Source organism: Pseudoliparis swirei, chromosome 16 (assembly GCF_029220125.1).
Source record: "Pseudoliparis swirei isolate HS2019 ecotype Mariana Trench chromosome 16, NWPU_hadal_v1, whole genome shotgun sequence".
NCBI lineage: Eukaryota > Metazoa > Chordata > Actinopteri > Perciformes > Liparidae > Pseudoliparis > Pseudoliparis swirei.
Window position 1 is genome coordinate 21,701,908 of NC_079403.1, and position 14,916 is coordinate 21,716,823.

General features: G+C 42.8%; 1 long non-coding RNA gene across 2 annotated transcripts in view; it reads right to left on the reverse strand.

Moving 5' to 3' along the window:
- LOC130206466 (uncharacterized) overlaps positions 1 to 14,916 on the reverse strand; it is a 49,842-nt gene that overhangs the window by 8,441 nt on the left and 26,485 nt on the right. The window contains exons 1-2 of one of the 2 annotated variants that reach the window (XR_008834107.1): positions 13,308 to 13,414; positions 10,624 to 10,745 (exon numbers count right to left, since the gene is read on the reverse strand). This is a non-coding gene — a long non-coding RNA (uncharacterized LOC130206466). Of the gene's footprint in view, positions 1 to 10,623; positions 10,746 to 13,307; positions 13,415 to 14,916 lie in introns of those variants that run through there. The other variant, XR_008834106.1, reaches the window with a different exon arrangement.

A 14,916-nucleotide genomic window follows, 5' to 3' on the forward strand; every position in this document is an offset into this window, starting at 1 on the left:
ACAGATGACCCACTTTGGCCACTTACTGCCCCATCAGCAGCGCATGGAGCTGGAGGAGCAAGTGCTCATCACAACTCCGTCACACCCAGTCCACCATCGTCCTCGGGTCGAGCTTATTAACCCTCCTGATGCCTTCGGGTCAATTTGACCCGATTCAATGTTTAATGTCGGTGTTCTTTCGGTAGTCAACAAACAAACATAAAGTACCTCACACTTAAACTTGGAAAACAATATTAATTCTAATAATTTTCTGGAGATTTTAATAGCTGGGATCATATTGACCCCAAGCGTAAAATATGTCAGTAAATATATAGGTAACAGGAGGGTTAAACATTGAATCGGGTCAAATTGACCCGAAGGCAACAGGAGGGTTAAGCAGGTCTTCGTCTCTGGGGGGAGCTCATCACGGGGAACTAACAATGTGGACACATCCGTGGGTCAGGTCCAACACCCGGCGCTCTGCTGTCTGCTGCAGAGAACCAGGTGGAGGCTCTTTGAACGGTGATGAGAGGTAAGTCATTATGAGCTCGCAAGGAAGTATACAAAAACACATTTGAGTTATTCAAACAACTTAACTCGGTTGCATCATTTATTTTTTCCATTGAAAAGAATGCTCCGCGTTTCCAGATGACGGGACTGCTGCTTCTCTTCGTCGTCCCTGAACGTCTTTGGACTTTTGTTCAGATAAAACCAGACTGACGTCTCTGCGCCGCAAAGCTGTGCATCTTTCCACTGTTTTCAAAAATGTCATTGACTAGATAATTAATTGAATAATCTAGAACGCAAATGGCAGAATGATGTGTCGTTAGTTATAGCCAGTAGCTCAATCCCTCCTCGCCACACACTTTATATATTCATTATTACATTAAATTTAGCTGACACTTTTTTCCAAAGCACCTTACATTCATGTTACATTTATACACAGCGCAATTTAGGGTTAATTGTCTTGCTTAAAGGGTACCTGTAGTGCAAAACAATATGTAGCCAGATCAAAAGATAATGTGTTTCTAAAGGTTATTCATGCACTGACGGTCCAGTATTCAATAACAATACGTAGTTTAGGCTGTTCAAAGTCCTCAACTCCGACATGCGACATTGCACTGGAGCTTGAATATGTCGCGGGTGGTGTGACGTCAAATCGTTGAGAGATCGAAAGCCAGCCACAGCGGATGTGTTCAGAAACCAATGTAAACAACGTCGAGCGCTCGCAAACAAATGCTGAGAGATTGAGAATATGGACGATGAAAGATTGTCTGATTCAGCAACTGGATACTTGTTTGAACCTTTAAAAGCAGACTATCCCCATTTAGTGAATTGTGACAGCGATGATAGCGATGATTCAGATGAAGTTGATGCGAAGGACCGCCGGTCCAGATGCTTCACCGTGCGGACCGTGCACGCAAGTCGGCGGATGTTTGGTGCAGTTGTGGGAAATGTGTGCCACAAAAAACAGACAGAGTGCATTTGTTGTAAAGAACACGAACTTATGTCCGATGATATAGTGTCATTAGACCTCATCTGCTTCACACAAAAGAGTGAGCTTGATAGCTACATCGCGCATAAGCCAGCGCTGGAGATGTCTTTCATTGATGCAATGTTCGCCGACATGTTCGGGTGCTAGTGACTTTTCTTTGCTCCGTCCGTCCCGATGCGCGCAAACCGGTGTCGGGAGCTCCGCACACGAGACGGCGGGCAGAGGACTGTCAACGCAACACGTAGAGACAGAAATGACGTGCTTCTGCTGTAATGTGGCGCTATAGAGAAAGTGACAGGGGGGCGGCCAATTTTTTTATGTCATGCGATCTACCAATACTACGCCGCGATCGACTGGCAGGTCGCCGCGATCGACGTATTGAGCACCCCTGATATAGATTGTGTATTTCTTGAGGCCACCGATCTATCCCAAGAAGCAGCGTGTAGAAGTGGCTCCGGATGGGCTGAATTCCTTTCAACGACTCTACGTCATAGTTAGCTTTGAGCTGGAGTAAATAACTAGCAAAATGGCAGCGCCCACGGACTCGGAATGTTGACAAAGAAATGTAAATCCTCGGGCTATGCGTGACTTGTTGACAATAGCGGCGGGGTAAATATGATTTATTTGATGCGCCGAATGGATGTAGCACGTTGTTGTTTTGCACTACAGGTACCCTTTAAGGACACATCGACTAGGGCGGGGATTGAACTGCCAACCCCCACATTTCCGTTTAACTTACGAGGTAACGAAATACGACATCCGATTCTGTTTTTATTACCTTCGCATTGAAAATGCCGGAAGGTTATGTTTTGATCGCCGTGTATTTATTTATTTGTATGCGTGTTATTCGCAAAACTCAAAAAGTATTGAACCGAATCGCATGAAATTTGGTGGGATGATTGTTTATTATCCGGGGACCAGTTGATTAGATTTTGGGATCGATCGGGTCAAAGGTCAAAGTTCATGAACAGGTCAAAATCTTTCGCAGAACTCAAAAAGTATTGAACCGAATCGCATGAAATTTGGTGGGATGATTGTTTATTATCCGGGGACCAGTTGATTAGATTTTGGGATCGATTGGGTCAAAGGTCAAAGGTCATGAACAGGTCAAAATCTTTCGCAGAACTGAAAAAGTATTGAAACGAATCGCATGAAATTTGGTGGGATGATTGTTTATTATCCGCCGACCAATTGACTAGATTTTGGGATCGATCGGGTCAAAGGTCAAGGTCAAAGGTCATGAACAGGTCAAAATGTTCTTGAATCGCATGAAATTTGGTGGGATGATTGGTTATTATCTGGGGACCATTATCTGGGGTCAAAGGTCAAGGTCAAGGTCATGGAAAGGTCAAACTCTTTTTTTACCATAGCACGATACATTTTTGTCCAATTGGCATGCAACTAATGCCAAAATGTTCATAATTCAATGCCCAATCTTGTGATATGCGAAGGTATGCGCTCTACCGAGTGCCCATTCTAGTTTATTCTATGCATCAGTTAATTTCCCCCCATATGTATTAGTTATTTTTGAAACTTCTACATGAACTACTCTTCACCTCGGACAAATTGAAATCCACTAACTCACGAAAGCCGGTTGGCCTCTACTTGTTATATTTCCTTCCTCTAAATCAACAAAGACCTCCACGAGAAAATTTGAGTTATCATTCAAACTGAATTATGACTGGTGTGCTAAGTGTGTGCTAAATTACTAAGGGCACACAAGGCCAAATTGCCTCCTGAGTAACCGGATGACGGTCGCCGACAAACAACGCAGCATTTAAAAGGCTCTCACCGCCAGACAGTTGCTACACTGCGTCACCCTAGCTAACGTCACAGAGAACAACGCACCCTAGCAGGGATGGATTAACGAACGGGCCTACCAGGCCCAGGGGCCAATGAGCTCAGGGGGCCCCTAAACCAGAGCCTGCGAGTGACGTCGCTGTTATTACCTTCGCATTGAAAATGCGGAAGGTTATGTTTTGATCGCCGTGTATTTATTTATTTATTTGTATGCGTGTTATTCGCATAACAAAAAAAGTTTTAAACCGAATCGCATGAAATTTGGTGGGATGATTGGTTATTATCCGGGGACCATTTGATTAGATTTTGGGATCGATCGGGTCAAAGGTCAAGGTCATGAAAAGGTCAACATCTTCTTGAATCGCATGAAATTTGGTGGGATGATTGGTTATTATCCGGGGACCATTTGATTAGATTTTGGGATCAATTGGGTCAAAGGTCAAGGTCATGGATAGGTCAAAATCTTTTTACCATAGCACAGTCAATTGTTATCCAATTGGCATGCAACTAATGCCAACATTTTCATAATTCAATGCCCAATCTTGTGATATGCGAAGGTATGTGCTCTACCGAGTGCCCATTCTAGTTAACATTGTATTGATATGAATATGATGATATGACACGATGCGCCGTAGCCGGTATATGCTAGGCTTAAGTCATTCATGTAAGTAACAGGGCCCCAAAAGTCCTACTGAAAAACTAAAGAATAGCCTAAACATTCACTTTGAAGATGACACAAGAAAGAAACCATCATGATACCTTTCAAGTGAGTGTTTATCCCCTCAGTTTATCTATAGGACTTTAGAGGGGCTATGCAATATGGGCCCTTCAACTCTGTAGGGAGAAATCCAAAAAGCAAGTGCAAAACAATAGCATTAGAGCTCTGTCTAAGCACCCCCACCCCCAACACACACAAATTATTATTATTTATTCTTTTTGGGGGGGGGGGGCGGGGGGCCCTTGATACGTCCAGGCCCAGGGGCCCGTGATTTCTTAATCCGTCCATGCACCCTAGCTAATGTCACAGAGAACAACGAGGGTCTGTTTGAGCCGCATTAACGCTGAATATCGTCGTTTCACCACTGAGCCTGTGACGGTGACCTCGTCCGGTGGCGTTTGATCTGTATGCCCTGCTCGTCCCTGACTCTGGCTGTCCCGATGTAGAGATAGCAAGTTTATTGCGTTTGGGGGCGATTTTTTTTTATACAGGGGCATTTTGTGCGTTAAATAGTGAGACGGCTGAAAGAGACACACCTCTGCTTACTGATCACCTTCCAGTCTCTCAATGAAGAGTGAACAGCAACGCAATTACCGAGACACGAGTAAATATGAATTATGTCTTAGACCTCGTTACACAAAGTGCCTCTCTCGATAACTCACAAAATGTGCGGGGGGGGGGGGGGGGGGTTCTACAAAGGACCAAATATTCTAACATGTCAGAAATTTATCATATAAAGAAAGGTCACAAGTTTGAGAAACATCACAACTCTCGGTTTAGAATCTCAGCACAGTTTGGCTTCCTTGAATAAAAACAGATTAGCACTTCAGTGGCTCTTGATGGCACTTACTTATTTATTTTTGTAGTTTGGCTTGCTTGAAGAAATGTAACTTTCTTGATTCTTGTTATTCTGAGTGTGTACTCATGGTTGAATACACTTCTTATAAGTTGCTTTGGATAAAAGCATTAGCTAAATGACATGTAATGTAATGTAAAAATGTGTGATTTGTGCAATTGGGCTATTTCAATAAAATCGTCTTGACAAGCTCAGAGGGAAATTTTAACATTTAAACAATTTGGTGCTAAAAACAAAAAGGAGAGTATCTTTAAAAAGGCATTCAAGAGACGCTCACTGTCAAGCATAAACAGTGAGTGTTTTGCACCCTTTCTTTTTCAGTCCGGCATTTATTAAAAGTGGCATCAATATGTGTTAATGTCGAAAAGCTACGCTGGCTGTCATGCCGAATGAAACACTCCAGCTCTGCTGGAAGTGGCACGCCGCCTCTCCGAGTGGAGGGTTCAGAGTCTTTTCCCCGGCAGAGGGAGGAGAGAGATTAGCCTAAAAGACAGCTCTATTAGAGACTTAACCTGGGCTTTGATCAGTCCCTGAGCTCCCCTTCAGATCAGCCTGAGCAACAGACAGCAAATCTGACAGGCTCCTGCTCTACCCCCCATCACCACCACCACCCATATCCCTCATAATGTAGCCCGGCTTCGATGTGATCAAAGAGCCCCTTTCTGGTGACTGAGGGCTCCCATCTGTCTGCTTACAAAAGAGAAGACTTGGAATGAGAAAGTGAGACTGTCAGCCTGAGTGAAGGGGAAATATTTGGGGGCATATATGAGTACAGTAGAACTGCGATGTTTATTTTGTCTCTGACACAGCGTCCCGTCCTCCTTCACTGTGTCTCTGGATTGCAGCATAAAGACTTGTGCCAGCGACCGCCAGCCGTGATTGCTATAAATGCACAGTACAAAGCAGACAGATAAGAGCCTATTCATTTGGGAGCTGACTGGCCAAATAGGGAACATTGGACAAATAATACATATAATAAAACCTGAGGCCTTATTCATGAAACTCATCACTAACAGCAAAGGATTGCCCGATAGGCTCTGCTCTGTAATTTCAGCTTTTTCATGATTTGGCTGAGGTTGTGATTGCTATAAACACACTGCGACATGCATACTCTAGGCAATTACTTTGGTGACAAACAATACCAATCAGCATGTTAGTTAACAATGAATGTGTGTGGGTGAAAAGGGCAACATTTTACAATCTGGCTCAATCACCAGCGTCAGAAATCTTCAAACATTTCCGACACTTAACCCTCCATTCTAACACATTGAAGAGATTACAGCGATGCAAGCCGCTCCGTGAGCTCAACGTGAGGAAATGCTAACATAAGATGGTGAACACGACAAACATTACAGCTGCTGAATATCAATAACTAAGCGTGTTAGCATGTTAACATCTGCAGTGCAGCTGAGGATGATGGGAGTGTACAGTTTTGCGGGTATGAAGTGAGGAACCATAGTATTGGGCCAGTTGGAGATTCAACCTGATGCTGCTACTCAATTAAAAGTGACACGGTCAGCAAAGTGAACAGCATGCATCCTGACGGGAGATGAATGGCTGAATTATAAAACATCCAACATCCAACAGATTCTCACACTGACCGGCGGTTTGTCCGACCCCTTGGAGTCTCTTTCTAACCCACTGGTTATTCATGTTACACATGGTCAGGGTATACATTCAAACAGCACCTGCTTAGGGGTAGGCAACGGAACCACTTGATAAAGAGATAGATTGGGCTTAAAATAAGTATGGAAGATAAGTACACAATGTCATATACGAAAGTACAAAAAAAGGGTTAGGGTTACCATAACCTTTCATTTACGTGTCTCAAAATAGCTCATTTACACTTCGGGACACAGACAGACCAGAACACCGGTCTCCTGGTTGCAAGTCCTGTGTTGGTTTGACCCTCCCAACTTGGGTGGGTTTTACTATCTCTAGAAAATGGCATCACACTCCTGGAGGATTGTTTCTGTTCATTTGACGCCGATGGGTTTACATTGTAGTCACGTAAAGGCCTGTAGACAGAGGCTGACGGTGTCTGTATTTGACCTCCATGGTGCCACCAGAGGTAAAGTAAGGGGATTCGGATGACATTTCACGACAACACACAAAAACAACAAGACAATATAAACAAGACAATGATACAGGGTTGCCCGCAGATATTGAAATATTTCGAGTCTGGAACAAAGTGATGGACCAACCGACTGACTGCCATGTGATACCTTTGTACCTGTGTCAGCACAGAGACGTGCCGGAGGAGACAAATTAATCTCTTCATCACGTCGCACAGCATCTCTCCAGCGGGGTGTGTGAAGGCTCGTCAACATTACCTCGACGCGAGACGAAATTAGCTCGGAACCATTCGGTCTTCCAGAGCCACGGTTTCATTTTTTATACACTACTCAAAACTAATGAACAGCTAATGGGAAATACCACTCATCACCAAAGCTGTCGGCTCGAACTCACAGATCAACTCTCTCTGCACTGCGAGTCTGATCCGTGTCGGATTGAAATGTAATAATGAGAACCGATCACAAAGGGATTGGCTCTGCCTGCACCTGTTTGTTTTACACAGAACACATTAATTAATGTACACACAGCCATCTTAGAGAGTTACTCCCTCTCCTCCTTTCATGGACTGGGTGCATTGCCGCATCCCTCACTTCCTACTCACTTATTTTCGGTGCCCTTGCTCAGAACGCCCCGATTCTTGAACTCAGAACGCCCCGATTCTTGAACTTGGCAACGACACACCTGTGAGGTGTCCTGATTGCATCTTCTCACGGCTGTGACGTTTTTAAAAAAAATATTCAAAAGAAGAAAAGAGTTCACAGCCCTCGCCTCTGGAATGACCCGTCTGAGGAGATCTGGCCTCAAAGGCTCCATCCCCTCAGGTAATATGGACCTGGGAACACATTGCAGGGTTATATATGTATGTAGGGACAGTAGGATGCGTTGCTCCCATTCTTTTGCTTTGGATAATTGGCTCTGAAATGGATGAAATATTCCATTATGTTATCAGTAGACATGGTTGTGAATGCATTCGGTGGATGCCTTTGTGAGATTGGAGGAGAGGCGGTCCGCAGCTAATGACATCACAGCTTTGTGAATGCAAGGATTACGGCAGAATTCCTCGATTTCTCATTGATATTCTTGAGTTGTACCAATGGCTCTTTGTCCCGCCCACACCATAAAAAACATTTGTTCATTGTCCTTGCCATCTTTCATTGTTCATCTCTCGAACTGCATACACACGCGTCTCTCCCCATCTGTCAATCTTTCATTCTTTCAGACACACACACACACATACCTCGGGTTTGGCTGGGAACAGGTTTTGCCTCAAGGCCTCTGTCTTGCTCACGCCCCATCACGAGGCTAATGAAAGCAGTTTAAAAAAAAAAGCTTTTCACACTTGTTTAACCCTCGTGAAAACCTGCGCCCTCTTCTTGAGAGCAACTCACACATAGACACATACTGACAATTATATACAATGGTAAGAAATGAGAGTTTATAAACATGACAACGAACAAACAGAAAATGTTGGTTTGCACATCACATATTTACTTATCTTTCCACATAGTCAGTGCATTTTGTTTTTTATACGCTGATTGCTCGAGTAGTTCATGTCTTTATGAATAATAGATGTGTTGTGATGACTGTAACACCTTATTCTGATTACTTGCTTTTACGTAGGTAACGGGGTGACTTCTGAAAATCATGTTAGCTTTTATAAAAACAGTGTTGACATGCAACTGAAATTACAAATACTTGAACGCTGCTTTTGATTCTCCCGTTAACCTCAATGACATCAATACAAACGTTTCTTTTTTCTCTCTAGAATGTTGTCTTTTATTTCTTAACCCTGTGGGGTCCGGGATCATTTTCTCGATTTTACCCAATTTCTTAAATTCACCTTTTAAAGGCACTTGCATTTGACACTTAAAAAAATGCTGAACAATCTCATCCCTCGATGTAATTAGGCACAGTTATCCGAAGGCACAAGTGTAAAGAGATAATATTTTTATTTATTTAAAATAAATATGTATTATACATTAAACTTTTTTTTATTATACGCGCCGGCGCGTCGGTGGACCCCAGAGGGTTAACTGATCATCGTATTTGTCTTACTTACACTCTCCCTCCATCTTAATTTAGAGTCTCTGGCTTAACCCAACTTCATCAATGTGAAATCTGCACGCCACACAGTGTAAATAGATTCAGCGCACATACTGCCGCCCTCTGAGATGCCTCCCAAAAAGTATTACAATTAATTGATACAAAATGCTGTTATCAATTACGACGTGTCTGTTATTTATATTGTTATTTATCTAGCACATTGCACTGCACTTTTACTGCTTCTTTGCACTTCTCGTCAGATGCCAACACTTTTATTTTGTCGCTCTAGTACTGCAATGACATTAAAGTAGAATCTGAAGTATCGATAAAACATTTACACTCAGCGTCTCATTTGTTTCCCGGGAAAATATGCTCCAAGCAAAAAAACCATGAATAACGTGTTAAGAAAATGTCAACATATTCCTACTCGTCAGTCAGTTTTATGCGTAAATGACACAATGGGTCAACAACGGAGTGAGAGGTGTCTCATGGTGCAAACCGTTCAGTGGCCCTCGGCGTCCGACTCTTCATGGGGCGCACCGGGATTCAAACTAGCGCCGATGCAAAGACACCCACGTCCTTAGAGTGAGTGGAAGAACGAGAGAGTCCTGGCAGGGCCGGAGGGAGGGGTGGTGGATGGGTCAACAAGTTGCCGATGTGAGTCTTGTGTGTCACTCACAGGTCATGTTACTCGTTGGTGAAGAGAAACTCAACCACACTCTTTCCTCAAACCTCACTTACGTGTTTTTTTGTGGCCTGAACCTTACGCTTCCTGCGAAGGAGGAAGTTAAATGTAAATCCACCCACGTCATCATAAGTCCTCGCAAAGTGGACCAGAAGTTGGTTGTTTCAAACGAAAACGGGACTTTTACCCAGAAGGTCGCTGTTCTTGTTCACTTTTTTTATAACCTAGGTTTTTTTTTAAGTAACATTCTTACTCAAGTAACACCAGTTATATTGCAGTAAATCTATTTTTAAAGTTTATTTTGAAAAGAGATCACATCTGACAGAAACCAGTACACTGTACTGACAAAAATATCGTTTGCACTTATGATCTTGGGACCTGACATTGCCTTTATTTATATATGTCTTAACTTGTATATCTTCTCTTCTAATTATATATCTTCCCAAATACATTTAGATTTTATTAATTGCACTCGGTGATGTTGTTTATTGGTCAAATACGAGCTCTTTGGACTTCCCCAGTGTGATGATTTTGTCTCATTCTTGTAGTCAAACTACCTAAATCTATACGGGCACCGTAACCGACAGTCACAGTAATCACTGACAGGAAGTTAAAAGGTCATCTTGTAAAGCTCAATTACTTTTCAAACTTTTCATGCCCCCGACATTTACAAATTGTTGTAAGTCTGTTGTTTGCTTTCCGTCATTGACTCGAAACAAATGTTATTTGTTTTGCGCAGTTGCAGAAATAATCAAAGCCCCCAAACTGCCATGACATAAGTCTCCGTCACCAGTGTATGGAAACATTTGACTCCACCTCCCGATGCAGTGCATTCTGTTGGAAAGGAATATCATCTGGGTGTCTTTGGTTTCAGATGATGCCAGTGTCTTACATTTAAAGTGATAACCTTGTATTGTGTAAAAATGAATGACATTGTAAATTGCATAAAGACAACCAATGTGTATCCTTACCTACTGGCTGGTAGCCCTGACTCGTAGGACCTCCAAATGGGTTGCGACTGCCTAAGGACCCTCCATCAATGGACCCATATGACATTCTGCCTGATGGTTGGTGGCGTGTCCGCTACAGGCACCTAGGGAAGGAAACATAACCACATTTAACAACATAACACATTTTATTTCCACTTTGCACACGATTTGTACATTGTCTTTCTAGACATAAGGCCTGGAAAGGTGTTTTTTTAACACCAATATTTTGAAGCTTGAATTTCCAGCTATCACCTTTCGTGAGTTACCGCAGTCAGTAAATCCTAATTTAAAGGTATATTTCACACTAAGTGGCTCGCTTTTAAACAAAGTGGAATATTTTGCAGCTAAGGAGACTTATTTAAAAAAAAAAGATCCTTAGTCAGAAGGGAAAAGTATCAATACGTTACAATAAAGGTGTATTCAGTGTTGTCAGTAAATTTATCATACACCAGATTCATTTAAATTCAATGACTGATAAAGTGGTTCAATTATAGATATCAATATGGATCTTGAATCAAGAGCATTTAGTGGCTTTATTTCAGATGACATACTGTTGAAACACATTCAGACTTTAGCCTATTTAAAACACCACATTCTGCAGCTGAACAACAATGCACTCTAAAAATATGAACATATCTCCAATAGTATAGGAATTATGTTCCATCAAGGACAGCTGTCTATGTGCTCAGCTACAAAAAAACATGAAAACAAAAATGACCGCCTCGCAGTTGTGTTCCTCTGCCAATCAGTCATGTAGTGTACCATCCATAAATGTCCAAAAGGTCATCGCTTCATCGGTTTTTATCATATTCGACATTTTTGTAAACTTGTCCTAAAAAGCATAAAGTCACAGTGATCTTTGGCTCAGTGCAGGTGGATGTTTGTTCCATTTTTTAAAGAAATCCACTAAATGCAATTCCAATATCGCAATAATAGGATGACAGATGTCAGAAACACTGAAATATGAACTCCATAATCGAATCAATCCAGATGGACGATTGTGCCAAATCGAAAAAAATTCTGTTGAGATGTTCTTGAGAAATAGCATTCAGGAGGATGAACCGGACAGACCTCCCCCCGCCCAACTCCCTGCCCACTTGACCCTCTCCCCTCTCAGCCACTTCAGTCTTTTCTCGCCCACCTCAGCAAAATCTCTGATACTGCCAATCGGTTCTGCTGCTCCCTCAGTATGAAGCTCAGCTCCCGCTGTACACAGACATGGCGGTTTGCTGTCCATTGGAAAATCATTTGTTTAGACTGTATTACGGCTTCAAAAAACGAAACTCTAATGCTGCGTCCACACCAAAAGCGTTGCGAATAGATCCCATGCAAAGTCAATGCACAGGCGCGAATGGTTGCCATTGACGCAAATTTTTCCCCGGGCGGCGCGCGAATGATGCGAATTGAGCGAAGCGAAGAATTTCACTCATTTGCCTCAAGTTGAAATATTTCGACTTTGGCGAACAATTCGCCCGACGCTGGCTGCTGCTACTCTCGTAGGTGAAATTCAACGAGCTGTGAGCATACGGGTCATGTTATGAACCTAAACGCGAGGGCGTGAGATGTTCCGACGTTTGTGCGATGTCCACAAGAAGTATAAAGCAGAAATATTGGTTAGTTCTTCTGTGGTGGATGGCGGATATGATAACGGTTTAAACGGAGTAAAGCCACGGAGATAAGCCCCACCCCTCTAAGACGCGAATGACGCGATTAAACTACGAATGGTCAAGCGAGTAAACCAAAAAAGTTTCCTCACTTGACCACTTAAGGCAGCAGTACACAGATGGAGGTGCTCTGCTAACATGCTACGCACCCTGTGTTGATCAGGGGGCGACCTCTGGTTATGAACAGCGAAGGAAATGCTTTAAATGCCTTAAACCTGCATAATGTCCACCAGAAGTTTGATTGTAGTTTAGTTTATTATCTCAATTTCTAGTTTCAAGTCTTCTTCAATACAGCGTGATATTAATTCAGTAAATGATGGTCCATGGAGAAGGGCACGCTTAAGGTCGGGCTAAAAGGTGAGTGATCATCGTAAAACTTTAACCCTTTGTTTGTTTTCAGTTCATGAACATTAGTTGTAAAATCTTGGTTGGCTTAAAATCCTTTTTCACTGTCGGGTTGTACTTGGCTGCACCATAAGATGGCGATGGCCAAAATCCAAAATGGTGACAGAGAAATGTCTTCAAATCTGTAGTCCAACCAACGGTTGAAGTCTCTGTGACTACATCCACTTGTTATGTACAGTCGATGTTGTAGACATGATGTAACAGCGGCTACAAGTTTGACTAGTTTAGAATTAGAGATGTTGAATATACCATTTTAGTTATAACGTCTCAATCAAACGAGTGTATGGGTCTGTTGGAAGAAAGAAAATGAAACCGTTGGCAGCATTAAGCACGGACGGTAAGAGCTCGAGTAACCAGTGGATCAGCCTCTTTAGGATGTTAACCGACTTACACAGGACGAGGAGGACACCGAATCCTCATCTGAATACTGCTGGAAAGGTCAAATCCTCACGTGAACATGTGTTTCACCCGCGGCCACAGACGCACAGATGAAGCTCTAATCAACAACCCTCTCTCAGCGCCTCAGCATCTCTATCAAAGGTCATACGATACGATAGTGGTCAAGCGGACAACGCTCCCCCCCCCCCCCTCCCCTACCGTGAAAGACGAGCATTCAGACGAGCCGGACAATGCGATTACACTCCAGAGTCTTTTGTGCAGCCAATTGTCGCGGACTGGCATTGTGGGCACGCAGCGGGGACAGAGGGGAGGCCGCCCGTTGCAGGGAGACGGACTCACTGGGCCACGAGGATGTTTAATCCGATTAATTTTTTTCAAAGAAGGGAGATTAATTACTTTTGGCAGTCCGTAAACAATCTTCACTCCGCTTAGATTCAAGCCCGGTGACTGCGCCTCGCGTCCCCTCTGAAGTGTGGACACGCACGGCCTCTTATCTGCTTATAAGATGCACACCCAATGGATGCACACACACACACACACACACAAGTAGCCTTGCCCTTCACATCTGTGTAGAATTAGGAATCCCCTTGGTTCTGAAAGTGAAAATCTGGGCTTCCGAGGGGTGATTTAAAAATTAAATAAATAAGTATGCTGCTGACCCACGACTCGTGCATTCAGATGGCATCATCCGAGGTGATGTCATCAGAACTGGTTCCTCCGAATCCCAGCCCTCTGGCGAAGCATCACCCCCTCACTTGTGACGGATGGCTTGGGGGAGTGCCAGAGACGTAGTGGAAGCCTTGTCGTTCATCGCGGTTGACTTAATTTTAGTGTCCATCGGCATCTAAAGTTAGTGAGGCTGAATACACAGTAGCACCGTTATCCGCGGGTCGTTGTGTTGTGTTCACTGCCCCAGAAGGGAGAGTAACCAATGAAAAATCATCAGCCTTGGCTACTCCCATTCGTGAATACTTGCTACAAGGTTTTTTTGTGGAGCGGTAACTCGTTAAATCGTGGCAGGATTGGAATTGGAAAACGATTAATTTGTGTGAAAACTGTCACGGAAGTAATTTAATTTATATTGAGTGATGTACACACTCTTCTGAAATCTATATGCACAGAAACAAAGAGCCATGTGTCTTCTGTCAAAAGAAAAGCAAACTTTTCATTTCTTTGAACATTAAGAAACTGGTCTTCTGTAAACTGTATTCATGACATTTCTTTATGTATTTCTTTAATTCCTCATGATTAATGTGCCATAAAATGAGACTGAAAATTTAGATCTAATTAATTAATCAATTAATTAATGAAGACGTTTTTTATTGGCCAAATTCTGATTTTTATACAATTATTTGCAGGTAGGAAAGCAGTTAGCAGTGTAGTAAATGGTAAATTAAAACTACCTTGTAACTGCTAAGTACTTGTACTGTGCTTTAAAACATTCCTATTTTACACTGCCTAAACAACAAAAGCCTATAACACTCCAAATATCTAAAATAGCAATACATACTCCATACTGACAATGATGGATTGAGATGAGTTTAAGGCCTTTATCTCAACCCTAAAATATAAAAAAGATGCAGCAGTTCACCTGGTAACTGCTCTCCTCCCCTTAGACATATGTCTTTTAAAGCAATTTTTCCAGCACACACAAAAAACACACAGAACTATCTGTGAGGGGAAAGGTTCCTCCAGCACATGAAATGTCAATATGGCCGTCCTCACTTGAAGAGATGAACAAAAAAAGGCTGTTACGCTGATGTACAGAGCAGGAGTGAGGTAGAGTGGTGTGCACCCGTGTGACACT